This window comes from Ambystoma mexicanum, chromosome 8 (assembly GCF_040938575.1).
Source record: "Ambystoma mexicanum isolate Mex_15411 chromosome 8, UKY_AmexF1_1, whole genome shotgun sequence".
Lineage (NCBI taxonomy): Eukaryota > Metazoa > Chordata > Amphibia > Caudata > Ambystomatidae > Ambystoma > Ambystoma mexicanum.
In genome coordinates this window covers 614,715,115-614,739,120 of record NC_090929.1, presented here as the reverse complement: position 1 = coordinate 614,739,120, position 24,006 = coordinate 614,715,115, and the positions used below count along the sequence as shown (strand labels likewise).

At 46.7% G+C, this 24,006-nt stretch overlaps 1 protein-coding gene across 1 annotated transcript in view; it reads right to left on the bottom strand.

Annotated features, from left to right (window-relative positions):
- The window catches only part of IGSF21 (immunoglobin superfamily member 21), a 2,012,705-nt gene that overhangs the window by 111,904 nt on the left and 1,876,795 nt on the right, over positions 1-24,006 (bottom strand). The window lies entirely within an intron of this gene.

The window sequence follows — 24,006 nt, the reverse complement described above, 5'->3', positions numbered from 1 at the left end:
TTTATCGAAGGACTGGGAATTCATTTATGTGTAATGTGGAACAGACTGGATGATATAGATCTCCCACAAGGGTTGAGGGGTCTGAATGTTTTAGCATATTCAAGAGATACTGCGAAGAAAGTATATGAGCACGTCGAGAGGGTTTTTGAGTATATAAGGGAGTTAGAAAAGTTACGGAATGAAGAAATTGATGGTGATAGTTTGAGCGCTATTTTTGTACAGAAACGGTTCCTTCCTCTTTGTAAGTCGATGAGTGAGGAAACACGAATTTGCACAGAAGATGCGATTAGATGGATTTCAGACATGTCGATATCTCCGTTAGAAGTATATGACATTTATAGTCAGTATACGCCAGAAATGCAGAGGAAAGTGATAAAGGTTATGGTAGAATACCTGTAGGATGAATGTGTAAAAAGAAAGATGTGTTGTCCCGCAGAATTGTTGAATATCTATAAGAGAGCTTTTTCATCTGACACTCCTTCAGCTGCTTTAGAGCTCGATTTAGCTCTGTTGCTCAGTAAGCGTTCGGAGTTTCCTATCTCTCAGTTGCCTATGAGAGAGGTTCCTCCGACATTTGTCCCAAAGGTTGAGGTTCCAGCTAATGCCGTAGCAGATACAGCTGTTTATGACATTCCTGCACATTATGTATCATAGTTAGTTCACGTTCCGTTCTCAAGACAGGAAGTGAACACCATCAAACAATCCATCGCTGATATTAGAAAGAATCCGACAGGGTTCTATAAAGAGATAGAATTCATTTTGCAGTCGTCAATATTTACTCTGAGCGATATAGATTTGTTATTTTCCATGCTCCTACACATTGATTTGTGGAAACAGATTAGGACAGTGGATGATGTACCAGGGTTAGGGGACACATGGGATAATATGGTTAGACAAGATAGAGATAGACCAGCTGGCGAGAGACCGCCACAGGTAATACTGACTTTGCCTGATAGAATAGTGACAAAACTAAAAGCCATAATTCCTGAGAGAAGGATTATTTGGGACAAACTTACTCCTTGTGTCCAAGGGAAGTCTGAGGGTGCTATCAAATTCTTTAATCGGTTTGAACATGTTTTTTCAGATTTCAGTGGACAAGATTTGAGCACAGAGTCTGGAAAACGACTATTTGTAGACAAATTTGTGTGTGGATTGTTGCCTGACATCCAGTCGCAAATTATAAGTTCTGAGAGTGCTTGGCACGCTAAATCTCAGTCTGAAGTATTGCTCAGTACTATGAAAACTGAGTCAATAATGAAAAAGAAAGGATCGAAAAGAGAAAGGGACACTTTAAACTAAAGTTCTATTGCAGCAAATTGTTAGAGGCTCTAGAGGGGGTAATACACAGTTTAGGGGACAGTATGCTCCACAGGGTAATGCGCCGTTGGGTCCTGTACACGCAAACCAATGTGCTTATTGCAGACAAGAGGGTGATTGGCGAGCACAATGCCTGATCCTCCAGCAGAGGTCGAATAATACATTTGGTATCATGGGTAGACCATCCAGAGGCCGCCCTGGGGCAGGGGGTTCTGGTAGAAGTCAGTTTTCTCAGAATTCAGAACCTTTTCCACAGGACAATCAGTCTCTGAGTGTGGATAATAGAAACATTTTTGATCATCCTTTACTGCATATCTCTCTGAAGATCTTCCTTTTGATGACATTTTGTTTCACTAGGATTGCCCGAAGCAGGGTTTGGAACCGACGTCTATTCCCGTTAATCAGAAAGGTCCCTACGTTCAAATGATAGTGGGAAATAGGAAACATCTATTCTTGATAGATACAGGAGCGCAGAAGTGTTCCATTGACCATTCACGGGTTCCAAACATTCCACTGTCAGGGCAAACCAATGTTTCTGTAGGGTTTTCTGGTACACCAATGGTTAGTCCAGTTTCTTCGCCGGTACTGATTACATTGGGTCCATTCACGGATCATTGTCCATTTCTTTTGACAAGGAACTGTGGAGAGAATGTGTTGGGGTTGAATCTGTTGAAAGAATTAAATGCAGTAATTCATTGTTCTTCCGAAGCAGTGCTTTTGACGATTTCACCAAAGCAACTTTCTGTCTCTCAGTTCCTGACTCGACCTTTGCCGCCGGAATTCAGTGATGTTCTGGAGTGTTTATGGGCGATTGATGACAATGATGTTGGTGTTCTACAAATTGATCCCGTTAAAATCATTTTGAAACACGGCTTAAAGTTGCCACGTATTCCTCAGTATAAGATTTCGGTTGATGGCGAGCAAGCTTTGAAGTGTATAGTTTCTGATTTTGTACACCGCGGGGTAACTGAGGAAATTGCAGGTAGTTTGTGCAATAGTCCGATTTTGCCTGTGAATAAGAAAGGCGATAATGCAATTCCTTTTCGTTTTATTATTGACTTACGGGCTATCAATAAGATTGTTGCTCCACAATTTCCTATTGTGCCTGATGTGACGACAATACTAACCATGATCCCAGCTTCTGCTTCTCACTTTAGTGTTATAGACCTTAAGAATGCTTTCTTTAGCATTCCTATACACAAGGATAGCAGATACCTGTTCGCGTTCACCCTAGGGGGACGCTCGTTTACATTCACCCGTGAGCCACAAGGTTACATGGGAAGTCCGAGCATTTATAGTAGGGCTTTGAAAGAGCAGCTTGATACACTCGAGTTGCCTACCACTTGTACATTGCTTCAATATGTAGATGATCTTCTTTTAGCTGCTGACTCAGAAAGTGCCTGTTAGGAGGGCACCATGTTGTTGCTTATTCACCTAGCAAAACATGGACACAAAGCTTCACTCAAAAAGTTTCAATATTGTCGACAGGAGGTCGCCTATGTAGGCTATCTCCTGTCAAAGGAGGGAAGAAGGTTGATGCCTGAACGGATTTATATCATTTATAGAATGTCTGTCCAAAATACACAGAAGGAAGTCAGAGGCTTGATAGGAATGGCTTCTTACTGTAGGCAGTGGATCCCCAATTGTTCGCTAGTGATTAAACCAATGTTGGCTTTGACAAAGAAGGGCATTTCTTTGCCATTGCCGTGGAACTTGGAACACTAGAAATCGTTTGATCTGCTCAAGACTGCACTGTGTTCAGAGCGGTTTTGGGCACACCAAATTATGAAAAAGCCTTTGAGTTGTATGTGCATGAACGTGATGGATGTGCTTTGGCTGTATTAACGCAGGAACATGGAGGGAAGAATAGGCCGTGCAGCTATTTTTCTTCCACCCTGGATCCTGTTAAATGCGCTTTGCCAAGATGTTTGAGAGCTGTCGCTGTTGCTGCTGCGTCTGTAAAACAGAGCAAGGGTATGGTCCTAGGCCATGCTTTAACCTTGTTGGTACCTCACTCTGTAGATGTTCAATTAAACAGAACACAAACGCAACACCCCACCTCCGCACGATTAACGAGATACAAATTGATCTTGTTCGCACCGCACATTAAAATTCAGAGTTGCTGTGTATTGAATCCGGCTGAACTATTACCTTTCCCGCAAGATACTGCTTGCAGTGACAAAGTGTCACATGACTGCCATTACACCACAGAGCAAGATACTAAAGGCAGGATCGACCTGAAAGATACTCCTTTGAACAATCCACAAGGGGAGCTGTTTTGTGATGGCTCCTGTTTCAAGCTTCCGGATTGTACATCCGCGGCTGCTTATGCCATCACCACATTAAGCACGATTGTGGAAACCAAGAGAATCACGCATAACTCCGCGCAGGACGCAGAGATTATTGCATTAACTCGAGCTTGCGAACTTTCCGAAGGGCTTAGAGTAAACATATACTGATAGTCAGTATGCTTTTGGGGGTAGTTCACAACTTCGGTAGACTTTGGGCAGAATGAGGCTTCTTGACCTCACATGGAACAAAGATCTAATATGTCTCCTTGATAGTGCGGTTACTTTCGGCGCTTACACTTCCCACTCAGTTAGCGATCATGAAATGCGCGGCACATCAGAAAATCATAAACGATGTAGGAAAAGGGAACGCTTTCACTGACCAGACAGTCAAACAAACTGCCACTGATCTCTATTCAGAAATGTACAATGCAAGGGAAGCCACAAATGTTTGTACCATAGACAAGGGTATTGAATCTGTAAAGAATATCCAAGCCGATGCCTCGTTAGAAGAAACTAAGCAATGGGCTGAGGGTTTGGTGAGGTTGGATGATGACGGGATGATGACGGGTGTTGGGTGGATAAGTTAGAGGGGAAATGGATGCTGCCAGACGTGTCCATTACAATGATGGTCTCAATGGCTCATGGGCCCACCCACATCTGTGCAAGGAAGGTTTCCAAAATGTTAGAAACAGTCTGGGTGAACGATAAAATCTCGACAACAGCTGAACGTTTTGTCCAAAGTTGCATGATCTGTCGACAGCATAATATGGGAAAGGGTACATCGACACCAAGGGGTAGTTTTGGTCCACCTTCTGTCCCCTTCAAAGTCATCCACTTTGATTTCATTGAAATGGAGCGTTGTAATAATCTTAAGTACATCTTAGTTGTTATTTGCGCCTTTAGTAAATGGGTTGAAGCCTTTGCTGTGAAAGATGCTACAGCAATGACAACGGCGAAAACCATGCTTAAGGAATATTTTCCTGGGTTTGGTTTGCGAAGGGTCATCTGGTCGGACAATGGTCCACATTTTATCGCTGCTGTAATTCTGCAGATATGCGCGGGATTACAGATCGACAAACGGTTCCATTCTGCCAGACATGCTCAGAGCGCTGTATTGGTAGAGAGACACAATGGAATTTTGAAGAACAAGCTCGGTAAGACATGTGTCGGCACCAAATTGAAATGGCCGGACGCCTTACCGATCGTATTACTGTCGATGAGAACAACCCCAAAGACTGGGACTGGGCTCTCCCCTTTTGAAGTGGTTATGGGGAGGCCAGCTAACATTTGGAACTTGCCTGAGCCTAAGGGACTGAGGGATATCAAGCATGTACTTCTTTCCGAATACTGCGAGCAATTGACTAAAAAACTGTATTTGATTCATCAACAGTTGCGAGAAGCCCTCCCAGTCAAATACGAGGGGCCAGGTCACAGTATCCAACCTGGTAGCTGGGTGCTTGTAAAAGCATTTGAAAGAGCATCCTTTCTCGCACCACGTTGGAGGGGCCCTCACCAGGTCCTCCTGGCCACACAGACCGCCGTACGAGTGACTGGACGAAAGCACTGGATCCACGAGTCGCATGTCAAGAGGATACCTTTCCCTTTGCCACACGACGGAGAAGATACGGAAAAACGTACTTGTGTTGCTCCCAGCGATCACTCAGCATTGAGCAGCATCGAGAGTCCTTCGGAGACACTCCCTCAGCCTGTGGGGCCTGGGGAAACAGCCCCTTCATCTCCAAACTCTCTGACAGATCCTATTACACCATTGTTAGGTTCTGTTGCAAATTCACCAGTCCCATCAGGAAGCAACGACATGTTGTTGACAGATCAAACCGTACCAGGAGTCACAAGGTACAATCTGCGTCCACAGAGGTAGACTTACTGCACGGTTCGGCTGTGCCAACGGAAAACAACTGCAGGGCTTGTCTTTTGTCCTATCTTTTGCATTATGAGGAAACTAGGTGGCCGCGGATAGGGAAAGACTAAGAAAACCCGTGATCAGGAGATCACCTGCAAATGAACTCCGGCGTTTTTCGATCTGTAGGAACAATGCCTGTTATCACTCTGACTCATACAGAACAAAGAAGTGACTGTGTGGCCAATTGAAACAATGGACAATCAAATACGTGGTCTTGCAAGACATATTGTTTTCTTGTGATTTTGTTAACTAGTTATATTATATTAATTGGCTTAGGATTTTGGTATTTAGAAGAAGTACTTCCGCTCGAAACATTCTTGCCTACTGTGAATGTACCAACTGTTTCTACACCTTTTGTGCATCTGCACACTCTATCTCCTAGAGACTCTGAACACAGACAGAGTTACCACAATAACACACTACTACTTATAATGAATGCAACACATGCCATTTTGAACAGGTCTAATTGCTGGGTCTGCTCTCATTTACCGCAACATGGAGACAAGGGGTTGGGCTGGTATATTCATCCTTTGCCTCTGACTACTGCATGTTATGCTTCTTTAAGGGCACTATTCTTTGGCTGATGGAATGATAGCATCTCGGGGGAACTTTGATGGGACAAATTTGAATGAATTGGAAAAATGAGTTCTAATGCCCCTGGGATGCTCACTTTTTGCAAATAGGAGCAAGCTTAATGTTGCTTGTATTAGGCCTTCTGATAGACTGTCCCGACCTTTTCAATATCTAATCTCTTTTAAAATGGCTCCTATAGGCAATAGTGGTGCCACACCACCTTCCTACACTGTTAACCATAGTCCTGATTCAGTTTCTTTCTGCATACAGAGGAATGGTATTCAGTCAATGAGTGATTTCAAGGGTTGCACCAACGTTGCGAACTTGACCAGTGAGGACACACCTTTGTATATAGGCAAACCTGTCTACTTCATTTGTGGTAAGGAAGCTTTCCCATGGCTACCCAGGGATTGGCAGGAAACCTGTTATTTAGGAATTCTGTTACCAGGGGTATTCATAGCAAGCACCATAGAAATCTCTTAGGCTCGTCCAAGGCGGGATGAGAATGGCGATACTTCATCACAAGTTCTGGGTGATGTAGCAAAATCTTTTGTACCTTTTTGGGGACAAATATTAAACTCTGAGGATATCAGAAGATTAGCGAGAGTACTGGAGAGGACCATCAACCCGACCACTTACATACTCTATAACATGACTCTAGACCAGAAAGCGATAAGGTTAGTGGCACTACAGAACCGGATGGCATTGGACGTCATCCTGGCTGAGCGTGGTGAGTATGTAAATTAGTGGGGTCCGCTTGTTGCGTTTTTGTACCGTTTCCTCCCCAACCATCTTTAAGGCTATACAAAATCTGCACGTCCTTAGTTCAGAAGTGCATGTTCCCGAGGGAAATTGGGATCTTAGCGCTTTTTTCTGGGACTTCTTAACGATCTTGGGGATGGAAGCTACTTTCAGTCTTATTGATTATTCTGGGTATTCCGTTGTTCTGCTGTTGCTGTATACAATGTCTTCCTGTCATGTGTTCAGTGTTAGGAGGATGTTGTGCACAGACTATGGCAACATTCGGACAAAAGGTACGCGCACCAGAAAGAATGACCAATGTATTTGTGTTGAAGGAAATTTCTGTCACAGACCTTATGGCGATCGATATCTCCGATGATTGTGATTCAGGTAGTATGGACAATGAGACGTGGAGTTACTCGTAAAGTGACTAATGGTAGTTTAGCGATTGGCTTAGGCCAAAAGGAGGGTTTGTTAAAGGGGAAATCATATTGTGCCTCCCTCTGATATATATTGGCCTAAGCCTAGTCGCTCTGCGAAGAAAACCGCGTTGCAAAGTTCTGATTTTAGATCGACTTCGCCACCATTTTAGGATTATCCCCCATTTTGATTTCTGTTCATATGTGAGTCTGTGTTCTAAAATGGTGGACTGTGTTTCCAACTTGTAACCGAACCTTCCCGACCTTTGAGTCTAGTTAATGGTTAGACTGTCCGAGGGCCGAATGTTTCGACTAGGTAATGAGACCTTGTCCCAAGCATGACTTGTGGTCTAAGGATTGTCTGCACTAACAAGCCTCATCCTTGAACACACATTGAGGACAATGTAATGCAAATGTCGAGCGTGGACACTAGCAGAACTGCATTGTGAAGGGATATGTGCTAAGGCTTACTGCTAAATCCAGGAATACACTTTGCCATTGTAACTTGTTGGAGATGCAAACCTACGTAATCCATGTGCATATTATTGTATGAGCCATAAGTGAACTTGGCACGACCTCTAGACCACAGATTATAAACCTGTAGAGGGGCTGGACAATATTACTGAATTTGTATAAAAAGCCGAATGTCCAGATGTCCAGCACTCTCACTCCTCACTTTGAAGGGCTGGTACTCATTGAGATGTATTGAGAGCCAGATAGCTATCTGTATTTTCTGTTTCTTTGTAACTGTACAGTAGATTAAAAGATCTGTGAATCTTTATAGCCCGTGTTTGGTGTATTTCCTTTTGTGGTACTCAGCCTCGATATTTCCTAGCGTTTACAGTGCGGGATTCTCTTACTCCAACACCATTCATAAGGACAACTCAATGGTTTGGATAAGGGAAATCCGTTTAATGACAAGTACAAAAAACGGGGAAACATGGAAATCAGCAGTGATGCGATCGCCCGTCTCGCTTCAACTCCCAACAATCTTCATTCAAACAGCAATAGTTACAGCAAGAAATTGTCATCATTGACGTGTAACACTCATAAGTTTGTCATTCAATTCTATTGGTTGGAAAAGGTAACTTAAGTATAGGTGCTATATCTGTATATGGTAACGGAGTGTGAGGATTGGATAACTCTTATCGGGTGGGCGTCTACGTCCTTCCCTCTACATTATTCATGCAAGGTGTCACTAAAAGTACGACGTCTCATTGGTTCTACTATCTATAGGACCTTAGATTATCTGGCCCACTGTGATTGGGCTGGCTACAACCCTAAGCATACATTTCCACTTTAATTAGCAGCATGCAGAATGGTCACCCAGATGCAGTATGTCCCAAGAGTCACCCTGCCTCCCTTCCATCAATCAGTACTTTAAGGCTATGTGTCAATTAGTTGGCTGAGGTTGACCTTGAAACTGTAGCTTCTTGTAAGGAAAAGTTATGGTATCTCCTGCTTTGGGTGACATCAGATGTTGGTACCTCTTCGCGCTTGTCTGCTCACGTGTTAGCACACTGTGAATAGGCTTTGTTTTCCTTCTGTTTGTGCATTTAATTCTCCTTTTCGGCCACCACCTGCCTGGGCCCCCTTATCTCGACGTTCGCGGGGCAGGCTGCTCTGCTCTTAAGTTTCGATTCTCCGAAGTTACTGTCACCCTCCTCTCTTGGTTTGACCTCGATTTCCCAGGCATGGCCTGCTCCTTGCTGAGTTTCGATTCTGAAGTCTCTCTTCTTGTTTTAGCTGGAATAAGAATCCTTGCCTGTTTGACCCTTAGTAACCTGGGTTAATTCTGCTTTTGTATTAAGTGGACTGCACTTATATAAAGTGCTTCGTTGAGGTAGATATATAGTTGGCGCTTGCCGCTCTATTCTTCCACTAAGCATAGCAAGCAGCTCTGTTTTCTTAGCTTCTTGCATTTCAAGCATATGTACAGGCGTTAGCTAGTTGAATATTTTCATCCTGTGTCACAGTTTAAATCTCTGGTTCAACATTGCCTCTCCTTCTAAGTTCATTACATCCTTATTCATATCATTTTCGTCTTTGTGTGTTATCTTTTGGTTGTAGTTTTGTTCATCTGAATGTCTGTCCGGGCCCTTGTGTTGTCACCATTCGCCTTCAATTAAGGCCCTTTGGGTCTCTTCTGGGACAGTTTGTAAGTAGTCTTCATTTCGTGTCAGCTGCTGGTACAGTTGTCTCAATGGGTATCTTACTGCCCATGGTTGTCTGGTATGGGCACTTCAATAGGTATTGCTCTTCTGGTGGTCACAGGGCAGAGCCCTAGTGTGGCTCTCTGCTGGTTTATTTGCTCATCATACGTCACATATCTTGGTGTGTACGTTCCTGGTACTTCAAAATGGGTGGCCGGAGTGCAGGCCATATCTGGGACCTCCTCTACACAGGAGTGTAAAGTCACTTTGAACCGTGCAAAAAAATCCATGAACCAGGCTCTTAGTCGTCCCAGTCCACTGCACTCTTCCTCCTCTCCCTCCTCTTTACCCTGGCACTTGCTTGTGTGGCCCGATCAGCACTTACCCCCACCCGTGAGGGCACCTCACTGCTGCACTTCTGCGTCTACCCCCACCCTCTTGCACTTATCACCTTGTCATGCACTTGCATGGTAGGATTGTCTCAAGGCCGATATAACCATCCTATTGTATTTTTATGATTTCCCATACCCCCCAACCCCACACATCTCGTCTTGTGGCGCCTGGATACATCTGTGCATAGGCACCATACGAATGTCCAATAAATATATAAATAAATCACCAATTATTACATCTATAACTGACACCTACAACAATATCACCTCTAATGAGCCACACTCTATCAGCGCGCACACACACATGTATGCAAACGCACACACACACAGAGCACAATTTAAAACATACATTATTTAATTCTGAAATTGCTTATGCACTCTTCACCGGGGAATGATGGGAGTGTACGCGCGCCCTACATTCATTATCTTCTGCATGAATAAATACCCCCATCTCTTTCCAGAAATACCAAGCCCTAGAAACACTGAAATAAAATGAGCAACACCGGATACAAACAACATCTAAAACAAATTGCCTGCACAAATATAAAAATGCACTGCTCCACGAATATGCTTCCGAGAATATTTCAACCAGGTCGAGAAAAGCAATTATAAGATTCTGCAGTTATTGGAGATTTACAGAGAAACGCTCAGCGCCTCGATGCAGTGCTTCAGAGTAAAGTCCAAGGGGAACTGGGAGTCTCAGGCATCGGCTGCGAATGTGGCGGGTCGGTTCATTCACTAATGAGGAGGACTGTTGCCACGAAGCTGCGCATTGAGGAATATGTGCTCCTCAGGTTAATTCACAACCCACTCCCCACTTCCTGGGAAGACTCATTCGTGCACCTTATTAAAGGCAGTGATCTCTCCCCCAGACTCACATGCCCTCTCCCCACTCTTGCTCCCTTGTTAGGGGTCGATGTCGTCCCCATGATACAGGCCTCACGCCTCCCAGGACAGGCTGGGTGCTGGGATCACTCACTTCCGTGAAGATACTTTCCTACCTCCCAGCTTGCGAACTTCAGGCTGGAAGACCGCTGTGCCCTCCAGGCAGTGCTCTCTTTAGGCTTCTCTTGAAGCTTGTGCCCCCTCCTCGGGTGGCTCACGCCTCAGCCCTTTTCTATCACCTCCAAAGATGACTTGGCCCTTAGGTCCATCACCTACTCTGTGGGCTTAATCCAGAGGTCTCTAGTGATTTCCTCCTACCTACCTGGGCGGCTTGCTTTTCTGCTAAACTCACACCTGCCTTCCAAGATTTACTCAATCCACAGGCTTCCTGTGATTTTCTCCTGCCTCCCGGCCAGTTTCCTTTTCCGCCTTGTCACACTTGCCTCCCAGGATGTACTCACTCCACCGGCCTCCTGTGATGTTCTCCTGCATCTCTGGACAGCTTACTTTTCTGATCCCTCACACTTGCCTTCCAATATGTACTCAATCCACAGGCCTCCTGTGATTTTCTCCTGCTTCCACTGGCAGCTTGCTTTTCAACTCCCTCACACTTGCCTCCAAAGATGTACTCAATCCACAGACCTTCTGTGATTTTTTCCTGCTTACACTGGCAGCTTGCTTTTCTGCTCCCTCACACTTGCCTCCAATGATGTACTCAATCCACAGGCCTCCTGTGATTTTCTCCTGCTTCCATTGGCAGCTTGCTTTTCTGCCCCCTCAAACTTGCCTCCAACAATGTATTCAATCCACAGGCCTCCTGTGATTTTCTCCTGCTTCCATTGGCAGCTTGCTTTTCTTCTCCCTCACACTTGCCTCCAACGATGTACTCAATCCACATGCCTCCTGTGATTTTCTCCTGCTTCCACTGGCAGCTTGCTTTTCTGCTCTCTCACAATTGCCTCCAATATGTACTCAATAACAGGCATCCTGTGATTTTCTCCTGCTTCCATTGGCAGTTCAATTTTCTGCTCCCTCACACTTGCTGCCCAATATGTACTCAATCCATAGGGCTGCAGTGATTTTCTCCTCCCTCTCTGGGAAGCTTGCTTTTCTGCTCCGTCACACTTGCCTCCCCAGAAGGACTCAAGCCACAGGCATTTTTAGGTGCCTGGATACACTCCAATTCCTTACATAGTCAGGAGGCTTGCTCCGCTGGCCTGATGCTGCTATCAAGCCTACCCCAAGGGAAGATACTCTACACTTGGGCCTCTCTAAAGCCATAACAACCTCAGCAGGTGGTTTGCTCCTCGTTCCTGTCACGAACCATCTCTAGGCAGGTTCACACAACCAGCTTCCACCACCATAGGTGTCTTGTGGGCATTATTGGCAAGGAATTTGAACTTGGAAGCCCACCAGATAGAGCGAGCAAGGATGGATTTTGAATTCACACCCTTGTACTGACTGGGTCACAGCCCAACTGGGGCATAGGGCACAAGCCCAGTGACAGCTCACTTACGTTAGAGCCTACCCACATTTAAGAACATTCTGGAGACCTGAGGGATGTGGGGCGGGGGAGGGGGCAGACTGTGAAACATTGCATAGATTTGCCCCGTGGCTGTTTCATGAGGCAGAGTGCTACAGTGAGAAACAGTGTTTACACTGACCAAGACGAGTCCTGAAGAAGCGCTAGGTGCTTTAGAGTGAAACACGTGTGGACTTGTGATGGCATGTACATTTTGAACACACACAACAAGCCTTGGAATAAAAGAAGCGGATTTGCATATCACAAATGCCTTCGAAATATTCCCTTTGCCGGCCACAAGAAATATAGAAATTCTGATCTTGTACGATTGGGATCGGAGCATGTGTCCCCAAATTGTCCGACCTTTGATGAGGAGCAGTAGGACAGATATTAATCGGGGAAACGTGGTGACTAGTAAAGCAACAGAATGTTCAAAATCCTACAGTCCACAATGGACAGTAGAAGGTCAGGGGGCCAGGGTCAATCCACAGTCTACAGAGGGCATGCAAAGGCAAGAACAGGTAGGAAAACAAGCAGGGTGACAGAGCCGATTTCTTTATTGTGTAAACCATGACCCAGGCTCGCTGCCCCGCATGCACCTTGTAAAGACCAGAGGTGGGTGTCTGTACTCCTGCCCTCTATATGGTAGAGGAGAGTCACAGAGGACCCCAGCCAAGATTCTCTATAACGGTAGATATGGTCGAGTAATCAAGGCCTTGCTTCTCAGGAGGTGATGCAGGCTGGTTCTTAAGTACAGTGTAGTCCCCAAGCACCCACAAAGGAATGTCCACATACTGTATTAGTTAAAATACTGTCTTTATATAATTAAGGTTCAAAGTTATATACACAATCACAATAACACACTTTGTGCACCGACAATTCTAAAATGGTAAATATATACAGTTCTAGGTGGTACCACAATTACTCTGATTCCATTAAAATGCATCAACTATACTCAGTTCAAATAGCATATGGATCAACACAGCAAAATGATATCAACCATAGACTTAGCAGGAAAACAAGTTGGTTAGACAATTGGCTGAATACTGGCCCGGTACCTAGACACAGTTCTGTATGAGGAGCCCCCCACCTGGGAAACCTGGTAATGAAGATGCACTACAAGCCCAGTCCATATATTGTCTATTAAAGTCTTATATTCTATAGTTCTGCAACCAAAATGTACCTTGTGTTGGAGAGTTCTTCGTCGGGGAATTGACCGGCCCTTCTTGAGTGCACTCCCTTTCAAGCAGGAGCCACGGGTCGTCGCACTTCCGAGATGAAGAAAAGGTGAACGTAGTCATTGAGGCAGCAGCTTCAGTCCTTGCGGTGCTCGTTGACGATCAGTGGAAAACGTCCTGCAACAGGGGAGGCATGCGGTGCACCTCGACGATGATGGTTCGTTGCCATAAAGTGTCAATGAAGAACTTTGGCACAGCAAGGGCGTCAAGTCGTCGGCGTCTGCCGTCAGCAAACGGGATGTGACCATGGCTGGCTTCAGTAGCTTCATCAGCATCTCTGAGGTCTTCGGGTGGCGGGAAACCACCGGCGGATTCTCCTCGGTTGTCAGCGGCCTTGACTTTCTCCAGCAGGATGAAAGCGTTCGACGAGGGTGAACAAGGGAGTCCTTAGATCAAATGTTCTTAGGCAAAGGGAGCCTGCGGCTACGGTCGGTGACAGCGGTCGTCGATGGTGGACGGCTGTCCGGTGCTTCACTTCGTTCTCCTTGGCGGTCTCCTTCTCTGGTTGGCAGCCTTTCATAGGTCTGTCTACCAGGGAGCTTTGGCAAAGATCAGCTGGTGCACGATGGTCCATCATAGCTCGGGAAGAGGTCTCCTATCCAGGTCCTCTCTTAGATCAGTTCCTTGAAGGCACAACAGCTTTCAGGTTAGCGAAGGACAGAAGCAGCAGTTCTTCTTCTTCCAGTGGGTTTCAAAGTTAAGCATCAGTTTCAACTTCAGCTTCTGAACGAATTCTAGCAGTGAGAAGCTCCCAGATATGCTGTTGATCTCCCATTCATTCTGCTGGGTCACACTCAGACAACCAATCACTCAGAAGGGCATTCAGGCAGCCAGGCAGCCGATTGGCTCACAGTGTCAGGCCATGCTTCTCCATCCAGACACTCACAACACAGAATGTGGATTCGGACAAGTACTCTGCCATTCAGCACTACACACTGCATGCATACCAGTTTCGGGCAGGGCTGTCTCAGTCATTGTGTCAAACACCAGATACTAGACACCCATAACACAGAATGCGTATTCGTCACACACTCCATTCACCCAGGTCCCACACCACGGGCATACCCACAACATACAGTCGTTGGGAAGGCTCCAGCCAGTCTGGCCTGGACTTCACAACACCATATATGGAACTTCCACCCAACAGCCAGTCAGGGGGAAGGGACAGAGTCAGGGCTACCCGGGACTTCGGGTAAAAAATAAGGTAACAGGCAATAGAAAGCAAGAGGCCTCAGGTGCCATCTTGTTTCCTTTCAGGAATCTATTGATTCCAATCACAGGGCCCCAGCATCCCAAAATGGAGGAGGCTCAGGGCACCTGTCAATTCAGCACAGAACTGCCACCAGCCCATACCCTGCTCTGTGGGCCAAACACAGATGCCCAAAAACATACATTAGGAGTACAGATTCATACTGCCACCCAGGGGTGCCATAAGGGAATCCCAAGGGTCTGTTCACCAAACCCAATACAGGAACCGCCAGGAGTCCCACATGAACTCCTGTGCAGAAAACAAGACAGAACATACATGATAAGGCAATAAAGGACAAGGATTCAGAGGCCTTGTCCCTCTGATGCATTTCCAGCATCACACACCCTATGACGGGCGATGCCTCACTCTGCTTACTGGAACTGTTTGTGTTTCCCGCATTATCCCTAGCATTCTGTCTGTAACACTGTCTGAACAATTCTGAATTGGATGAAAGGCGATATGTTGGCATTAAATGAAACACCAAAATGAATAAATACATAAATTAGGGTCTGACCGCAAAGAAAAAAAGCACTTGGAATGTGCAATTACTGTAGGTCTGGAAAGCTCCAGTGGGGCATCTGAGGTGTGGTTGGCCATCTGTTTTGGGAAGTGCGGGTGACTTGGGAGGGATGCCCGATGAGTGTCATTAAAATAAACAGAAAAGTGATGAACAGGAAGCTTGGAATTAATCATAATCATTGGCATTGCTCTGTCAGCTTCAATTTCTTTTTTTTTAGTACTCTTAAGCCCATGCTCCTTCCTCTTTGTCGCTGAGGGTTAGTGCTGATGGTGAGTTGTAGTCCAAAACATCTGGAGTTCCGAAGGTTGCAAACTGTAGAATTTACTGACACTGCAGAATGGGCCAACATATGCCAATCAGTTCAGTTCTGCCATCGATGACTGCGGTCCAGGCCGAACTCTAGGCAACATCTCCTCGGCACGGGAGCAGAAGCAATCCCAGTCATTTTTCAGACTTCTTGGGCCTCGATGAGATGCACATTGCTTTCCCAAGCACACACTGAAAAGGGCCCATCTCACGGCATACCCCCTGCCAAGTACAGAGACTCACTCCAAACATCTACTGTAATGGTTGGTAAGCTTTGCATTAATCATAACAACAGGCATTTTAACCTGAGAAACTTTAATTCTATGCCATTGTTTTCTTGTTTTAGTTCAGCTGAAGTTGCTTGAGTTCCCTTGCGTAGTGGATGTGGCCTAGCAGCTTGTGCTAGACTTGTCCCATTAGTGACAGCACCAAGATTGACTTATATATGTCTGGTCCGCTTTTGCAATGATGCAGATGTACATGACGACATTTTAAGAAAGCCTTCCAAGAGTTCTATCCCTTTTTGGATTTAGTTTGTCTAAGTTAGAGATGGTATGAGCAGGCGTAGGCCCATTGCTTTCTGCACCGTGGGCAACTAAGCTGCACCTCAATGATGGGGCCACAGAACCCCAAAACATGTCATCGGTTCCTGCGTTCCTGCGCATCACTTTTTGGGTGCAGGGTGTCTTTAAGATGTCAGATACCTAAGTAATCAATTTAACTTGTATGCAAACTTCCTATTAAATTCTATTAATTTCAGTAAGGTAAATGAGTTAGTGATTTGCATAATTTAAACGTTACGACACATCCAAATATTCTGTTTAGGATTTGATTCAGAAATGTTTATCAAAATGTGCATGTGATAAAAGTACCCATTAGTGAGGTAAAATGCTGCGTTTTGGGGGTGGGTGAACCAAAAAAAGAAAATCTTCTCTCGAAATAACTTTACAGACAAAGGGCCTGATTCATGAAATCATTTGCGCAGAAAATAGGGTACCTGCGCGCCCAACTGCACGCAACTCTGCATTTGTCAATTCATGGAATCAAATGCGCTGTACTTTTCCAGGACTTGCGTGGAGTTCGCCCAGGCTCGGCACGTCTCTGCGAGCCATCCAGCGCCTTGCGCGAGACACCATGCAGACCATCGGGGAGGCCTGCGCAGAGGGTGGAGTAGGGGGCGGAACACAGAAAATGGGGAAGAACATACAAAAAAGTGGGTGTTATGAGGGATGGCCCACAGGCAGTCCCTCGCACGCCCACAAGTGCACATCTGCGGCATGAGACGTATTCAGTGAATCGAGCGTGCAACCTCTCAGCAGGGAAATGGCCATGCAAGTGCTTCATACTATTTGCCACCCGAAGGCAGGCATATGTACACTTGTGTGAGGAATTCGACCATCTGCATGCAGAGTGTGACCTCGCCTGCGTTTCTTTGATTTTTTGGTAATAAATTAATGAATGGAGATCAACCTCTGAAAATGTGCAAGGCCATTCCGTACATATTTTCCCTGCTCACCGCACAAAACGCATAGTCACATGTACTCGAGGAGGACACAGCCTACAGCCTCTGTCCTCCCCTGTCATGTTCCGCTGGAATGGGACAGCCACGGGTACCGCAAAGCATCTCAAGAAGGGGGAAATTCATCCGTCCATGGGCAGCCTAATTAAAATATCAGAGGCCCTTTGAATCTGCCTCCCTATTGTCTAGTCCTGCAGGTGGAAGTGCTACTGATGAGAGTTAATTGAGTATGTAAAACACAAGGGACTGTTTTGGGTATTCCGACTGTGGGTTGCCCAATACTCTGGTCACACTAGGAACTCACAGTTTTTTTAGTGAAGTGGGTAGGGATGGATAAATCTCTATCACTGAACTCAAAAATGCAAGCAAGTACACTCTATCGTGCTAAAAAACACATAAAGCCGATCCCGACTATATGTGTGTCTGCCATTTTCCGGATGAAATTCTAAAGTCTTTAATGAGCTTTCTCCGTTAGGCAGGAGCAGGAATGTCTATTAAAAAGACTGGAGAGTGTGCATTATATTCTCCAGCGGGTTCCCCTTTTGCATCTGAGCATTGAAGAATCTTGTAGGGTCCTTGATATTTGTTTTTCAGGATCCTCATAGGGAAGACCCTGCCTGTGCTGTTTACTGGAGCACTAGGTCAGGTCTCCCAATAGCCAACCGGTTTCTGTGGTATGAAAGTGGTTACAGCCCGCAAGACCTCTTTGCAGACGAAAGCAGCAGGTCTCAGGCTGCCTCGCCCATCCGTGCACAGAATCATTTACCACATGGAAAGGGGAGAGGGCCGTAAATAATGCAGACAAAGCTGCCACTGAAAACTAGGAGGAACCTAACTGTGTGCCTCCTCAAGCCCTGAGGAATGTGGTGTAACACAGCCTCATTTGCTGTTAGAGGAGGCCACCTGGCACCCTCTGACAGTGTCTAGTAGGGTGCTCTTGCTTTGCCCTCGAACTGGCCCTGGTGACCTCTCCTTAGGCACGGCATGGGCAGACCGCCATGCTCTTCTCATGCACAATAGGTCAATGGGGCCAGTCCACCACGAGGGCTTGGACGCTCTGAACCAGTGCCTCCAAAGATGCGCCTCGCCCCGAAAGTGAGCTATTGCGTCATCTGCGCACATTAGCATATCAGAGCAACATCAGGCGAGAGGAGACAGGGGGATATGGCAGGAGAGGGAGAGGGCCCAGGCGGTGATAATAAATCTCTCCGCAGACAGTGCTTGGCCTCCTGCGTGCATCCAATTAAATGGTACAGAGCGAGATGGGAGGCCAATTAGATGTAACAAGATGAACAAGACGTTCGGATTCAGAGGATGGCAGAAGAAAGGGGACGTGGAGCGGGCCGACCTGTGTGCTGCACTGTGCCTCGGAGCTGTGTGCAGTGGAAAGCGGAAGTTCGGAACTGTGCCTAATGCACACCACAGGCTCAGGGGCTGGCCAGCCCCAGAGGAGAGGCTAGAGGCGACGCCTTCATAGCGGGCCGCCCCTCTGGCCTTCACCCCCCACGCCCTCCCGGGGGGTATCCAACACCTAGCCTCTCCCCTTTGGGATGCGGAAGGGATGTTCCATCCTGGGCCCAGACACATCCGGCCTAGGGCTCCAGGGTGCACTCATAAGGTAGGGTGGAGGGGTGGGGGGCTGCTGGGCTCATTCACTTTGTTGCAGGCCCTAGTGAGGCTATGAACTGTGTGCAGGGCGGATACCAGAGGCTCTGAGCTGTGGGGCTGTGTGCAGTGAGTTCCAGATGGCCTGTGCTGTGTGCACCGTGTATCAGAGTCACTGCGCTTGTGCATTGTGGCCTTTGCCACTGGCTATCAAAGACTCTAAGATTTCTGCAGGGGTACCAGAGGCTCACAGCTGTGGGCAGTGGATGCGAGCGGTGGTGTCTGCACTGTGTGCAGTGAGTAAAAGTATGCAGCAGGTACCAGATGTCCTGTTCTGTATGCATTGGGTACCACAATCACTGAGCTGCGTGCACTGCATACCACATGCTCTCAGCTATGTCAGTGGGTACCAGTATCACCGAACTGTGTGCCTTGGGTACCAACGCTATGTAGCTGTGTGCAGTGGATGCTGGAGGCCCATAACTGCATGCAGTGACTGCCAGAGACCCTGATCTGTGTGCAGTGGCTAGCAAAGAATCTGTGCAGCCCTGAGCTGTGTGTACTGGGCGTTGAGTCGTGTGCACTGATCAGCGGTCATTGAGGTGTGTGCAATGGATTCCACAGGTCCGGAACTATGTGTACTGTGCACCCGAGTAACTGACCTTAGGGCACCGGCTACCACAGGCCCTGAGCCCCATGCATGCCGTATAAAAAGGCTCAGAGCTGTGGAAAGGTGATTGCAGGGCCTATGAACTCTGGGCAGGAGGTACCAGATACCAGATGGTGTATGCTGCATTATCAGAGACCCTGAGCTGTGTGTACTGTGTTGCAGAGTCACGGTCTTGTGTGTACCGTGTACCAGAGTGACTACTCTGTGTTTACTTGTTACTAAAGGCTCTGTGCTGTGCGCGCTACCTACCAAAGGCTCACTGTGTGTGCACTGGGCACCAGAGACACTGAGCTGTGGGCACTGGGTATTACTTTACTTTAATCCATTTATATTGCGCACCACATGACCCAGAGGCTTAAGGGCACGGACAAATAACAAGAAAACAGACAAGACAGTGCAGAGGAAGACACGAAAAGTGGAAGTCTAATTCCAATAGGAGGCAGAGGAGATCCATACAGCAAAACCAGACGAACACTATCTAAACAGTAGGGTCTTCAGTTTCATTCTGAGTTGCTTAAGGATAGCACATGCTCTTAGATATGTGCATTGCGTTCTACCGGCTCCGACCCATGTGCAGAGGGTACCTGAGTAATTGAGTTGTGTGCTTCGAGTACCAGAGGCTCTGAACTCTGAGCACCGGGTGCAAGAGTCAGTGAGCTGCGTCTCCGAGATGCGCAGTGGGTAGAGACACTGAACGCCGTCCAGGGGGTACAGTGGAGTAACTTTTCTGGAGATGTTGGGGGGCGGGGGGCATGACATCTGAAGAAAAGGTGCCCCAGCCAAATGAATGGGTACAAAATGGTGTGCCATGAAAGTTGGGGGGGACAAACACCCCTGCCCCCCCTAAAATTACGTCCATGAGGGGGTACCACAGGCCCTTAACTGTCTGTAATGACCACCTGAGGAGCAGTGTGTGCACTAGGCACCACAGCTTCTCATTTGTGAGAAGGAAACGTGATAGTCTGTTATTTTTATTTTCTTCATTTGGCCCGAGGGCTCCATACGGCAGCTTTGAGGTGCTGTTTTGAGGAGGTGTTTGGGCATGTAGGTGAGGCACTGTGGGGGCAGGGCAGCAGGGAGAAAACATGCAACATTGAGTTTTGATATTTTGCTTCTACAGCACATACGCGGCGCTAAAGCTACTTTAAAGCATTTTTGAAAAGAAGAAAGTGAAGTAGTGGGGGGACGGTGTTAGGTCGTGGTATCCTATTTTATTTCTTCATGTTTTTGTAAAAAATTACATGAAACAAAACGACTTAATTACACTTGGAGGTGGGGAGGAGAAGGGAATGGAGATAGTGGACATTTGAACCAAGTTTCAAAGCATGATGGGTAGTCCATGACTACCCATCACGATGATGGGTAGTCCATGATGGCATAGGCGCATCTCCATATGCCCAGCTGAGCAGTGCTTCCACTGCAGGAAAGAAATGGAGTCGACGGGGAATATGAGGCAGTGCAGGGAATCAGGAGCAGAGACTTATTAAATCATTAATTGAACACTGACGCTTCGATTGTTTCGAGACGCCATTTAGGTCTCTATGGATCCATTTTTATTAGCCAAAAGGGAGTTAGTGCTCAAATATGTGAAAATGGAGGTGTCAAGGAATTTCTTTCTGGCCAGTAGGAAAGAGCCCACACGAGCAGCACTAAAGTCACTCTATCCTCTCCTCCCACCACAATGTGAAGCCAAATGAGGCTAGGCAGGCGTGCAGCATGATACACATGCGCCCCTACCCATTCCCTGAAGACTTAGAAACCCAAGACAGAGCTGTGGGGCACACACTGAAGTCTAGGTTTGACTCTGTCACTCTTTGAACTCATTTGAGTGCTTGGGGCTCAGAGTTGAGACCATGCTCCACTGGGAAATTGACAGGAGTGTAGTGTGGTGTAAAATGAGCTATGGCCTTGCCCGTCCATGGGCAGGCAGCAGTTGTAAAGATGCATATAGTTCATTGTATTCAAGATATGGTGTGGCAGTCTCCAGTCCTTGCCGTTGCTACAATGTAACAAACTCAACCGCTGCCACATTGCAAACCTACAAGACATTCTCTTGCAAGCCAAAGCGTGAAGCGGACAGGGTCTCGTGATTGCTGCCTTGTTTTCACTACAAGATGCATCCCTCCCCACCTACACCCCTAGCTCCACCCACTTCTGGGGATGCTTAAAGAGCCCTGCTGCCGCCGTCCCTGGATGGACTCTTCCACAAGACAGAAAGCAGCGCAGACAGTATCTTGTGATTGCTGCCTGCTCCACCAACGCAAGACACATATCTCCCCAGCCACACATCTAGTTTCGACCCACCTTGTAGAACTACTTCTCAACCCTGCCTAGGAGTCCTTCATGCAAGTCCTCTGCAGCTAAGGAACACCCCAGACAAGGATTCCACCTGTTTGTGGCAGGGCCATGCGGCAGTTACTCTGTCCCTCACACATCAGGTAAACATCACCATGTGTCTTCTCGCCCCATTACAAATCCCTATACTTTCCAGTATTCACACAGACAAGCACTCAAGGAAGCCCCAGATGTTTCTCTCTTGGTGAACCTTCCCTGCATTTCCCTGCTACCCCCATGCACCCTTTGCCTAATACCTGCAATTACCCTCTCATGTTGATTAATGCCCACTCAGCAGTTGCACACACATCTGTTGCCGATCTCATAACTAACAATGATCTCGACACCCTTTTCATTACCAAAACCTGGTTTACACCTACCTCCCCCAGATCTTTTACATCCTCCTACCCTACGGCTACATTATCGAACTTACTGACCTCATTGGAAAAATTGGAGGTGGCGTGGCTGTCACCGATTCCAGAACTCCGTACCGAGCTCCTTTAAATCCCTCCCATTCCAGTTCTCTCTCCTACTGAACAACCCGATAGCCTTCCATCTCATATAAAGGACACCACAGGCGAGTGGTTGCTTCGTTGACAACGCCTTCAACCATGTCTCATTGGCAGCGATTTCCATAGCTAATAACATATTATTCTGAGACTTTAACATCCCTGGATTTCAATCAGCAAAACACCTGAAGGCCGCTCAGTTCTCCATGATTAGCTCCTTGCAACTTAATCAGATCATACTCTTCACCACGCATGTCAGGACACATGCTTGACCTCATGTTCACTTCAAGCCACTCATGTCCAGCACTGCGCCAAGCCTTCAACTGACCATGAAGTGCAGGCTTCCCAATAAAATAATGCCACGAATCAATACCTTTTTCATAAACAAAATAGACAAAAATAAGAGTTCTCTTGAAGCCCTCCAAATTGGACAATGCTAAGCTTTGAATCACCCCTGGACCAACTTCGGCCCCTCTTTTCTAAGGATCTCAAAGAGAATTAAATCCCTCAAACCTACCACTTATACAGATGATCTCCTCCCTGCTTCTATTATTAAACAACTCACTGGCCCAGCGCTCTATGCTCTCCTCTGTATTGTGAATGCATCCATCATTGAGAGCCCAATCCCAGATGCTTTAAAGACAGGTCTCATATGATCTCTCTCTAAGGAAATCCACCATCGACCTAGAGGACTAAGCCAACTACAGACCCACCACTGGCCTCATGTTCATCAGGTAGCTCATGGAGAAAGTGGTTGTGACCCATCCACTGGTGAAAATCAACCTACTTGGCCTCCTCTGTGACTACCTGTCTAGTATCTGCCCCAAGATGCAGCACCAAGACTGCCACCATTCAAGTGGTAGATGATGTGCTGGAAATCACAGACAAGTGGGACTCATGCCTCCTAGTCCTCTTAGACCTGCATTAAAAACAGTTCACCATCAGACACTCCTCACCGATAGGATCAGCTTTTCCAGAGCCATCTAAACATTCTATCTATCCACCAGGCACTAGGCTGTATAGATCAGACCACTCAGATCTAACTGAACCCCAGTCACGTGTGGGGCCCACAAAGTTCTATTCTCTCCCCAATAATCTCAAAACTATATTTGGAACCCATGGGGACTTTCCGACACGATCACAGCATAGCAATTCATCAATAGGGGGATGACATTCAGCTGTACCTCAAGCTGAGTGTCCCCCAGGACACCACTCACCTCTGTGAGTGCCTCACAACTATCCAAACTTGGATGTCGAATGCTCCCTTAAGCAGAATTCCACTAAGAACTAATTTGTCCTTGTTGGTCCACCCACCAAACAACAGATTGCGCAACAGTGGCTCGAAGATGTGTGCCTGGAAGGATTCACCCTGCAGCTGTCAGACACAGCCAAATCCTTTACCTTCATTGTTAACAGCAGCCTTTCCTTTCAAATGCACACAGCCAAAAAAGCCCAAATGGCATTTTTAGAGATCACTACACTCAACAAATCAAGCCCATCAACCCTCCCACACCCACCGTACAACCTCTGTTTGGTGGTTGAAGCTCCTGTTATCTCCTACATTGATAGGGGAAACATTCTCCTTACTGGGTTTCCAGCCATGCATCTGGCCCAGATGGAGGCTGTCCAACATGTCACAGTCTACATCATCACAGGCACCAGTAACTTTCACTGAATCTTGCCACCTCGGCACAAGGCCCACTCTCCCCGCCAGGCTCCTACTCTAAATTTCTTGTATCATCTATAAAGCAGTCTCAATGGTACACCAACCTACCCGGAGGCAGAATTCTATACCACCTCTTTATTAATGCTGAGCAAATGTATTGGTGTGAACTTCCAGCC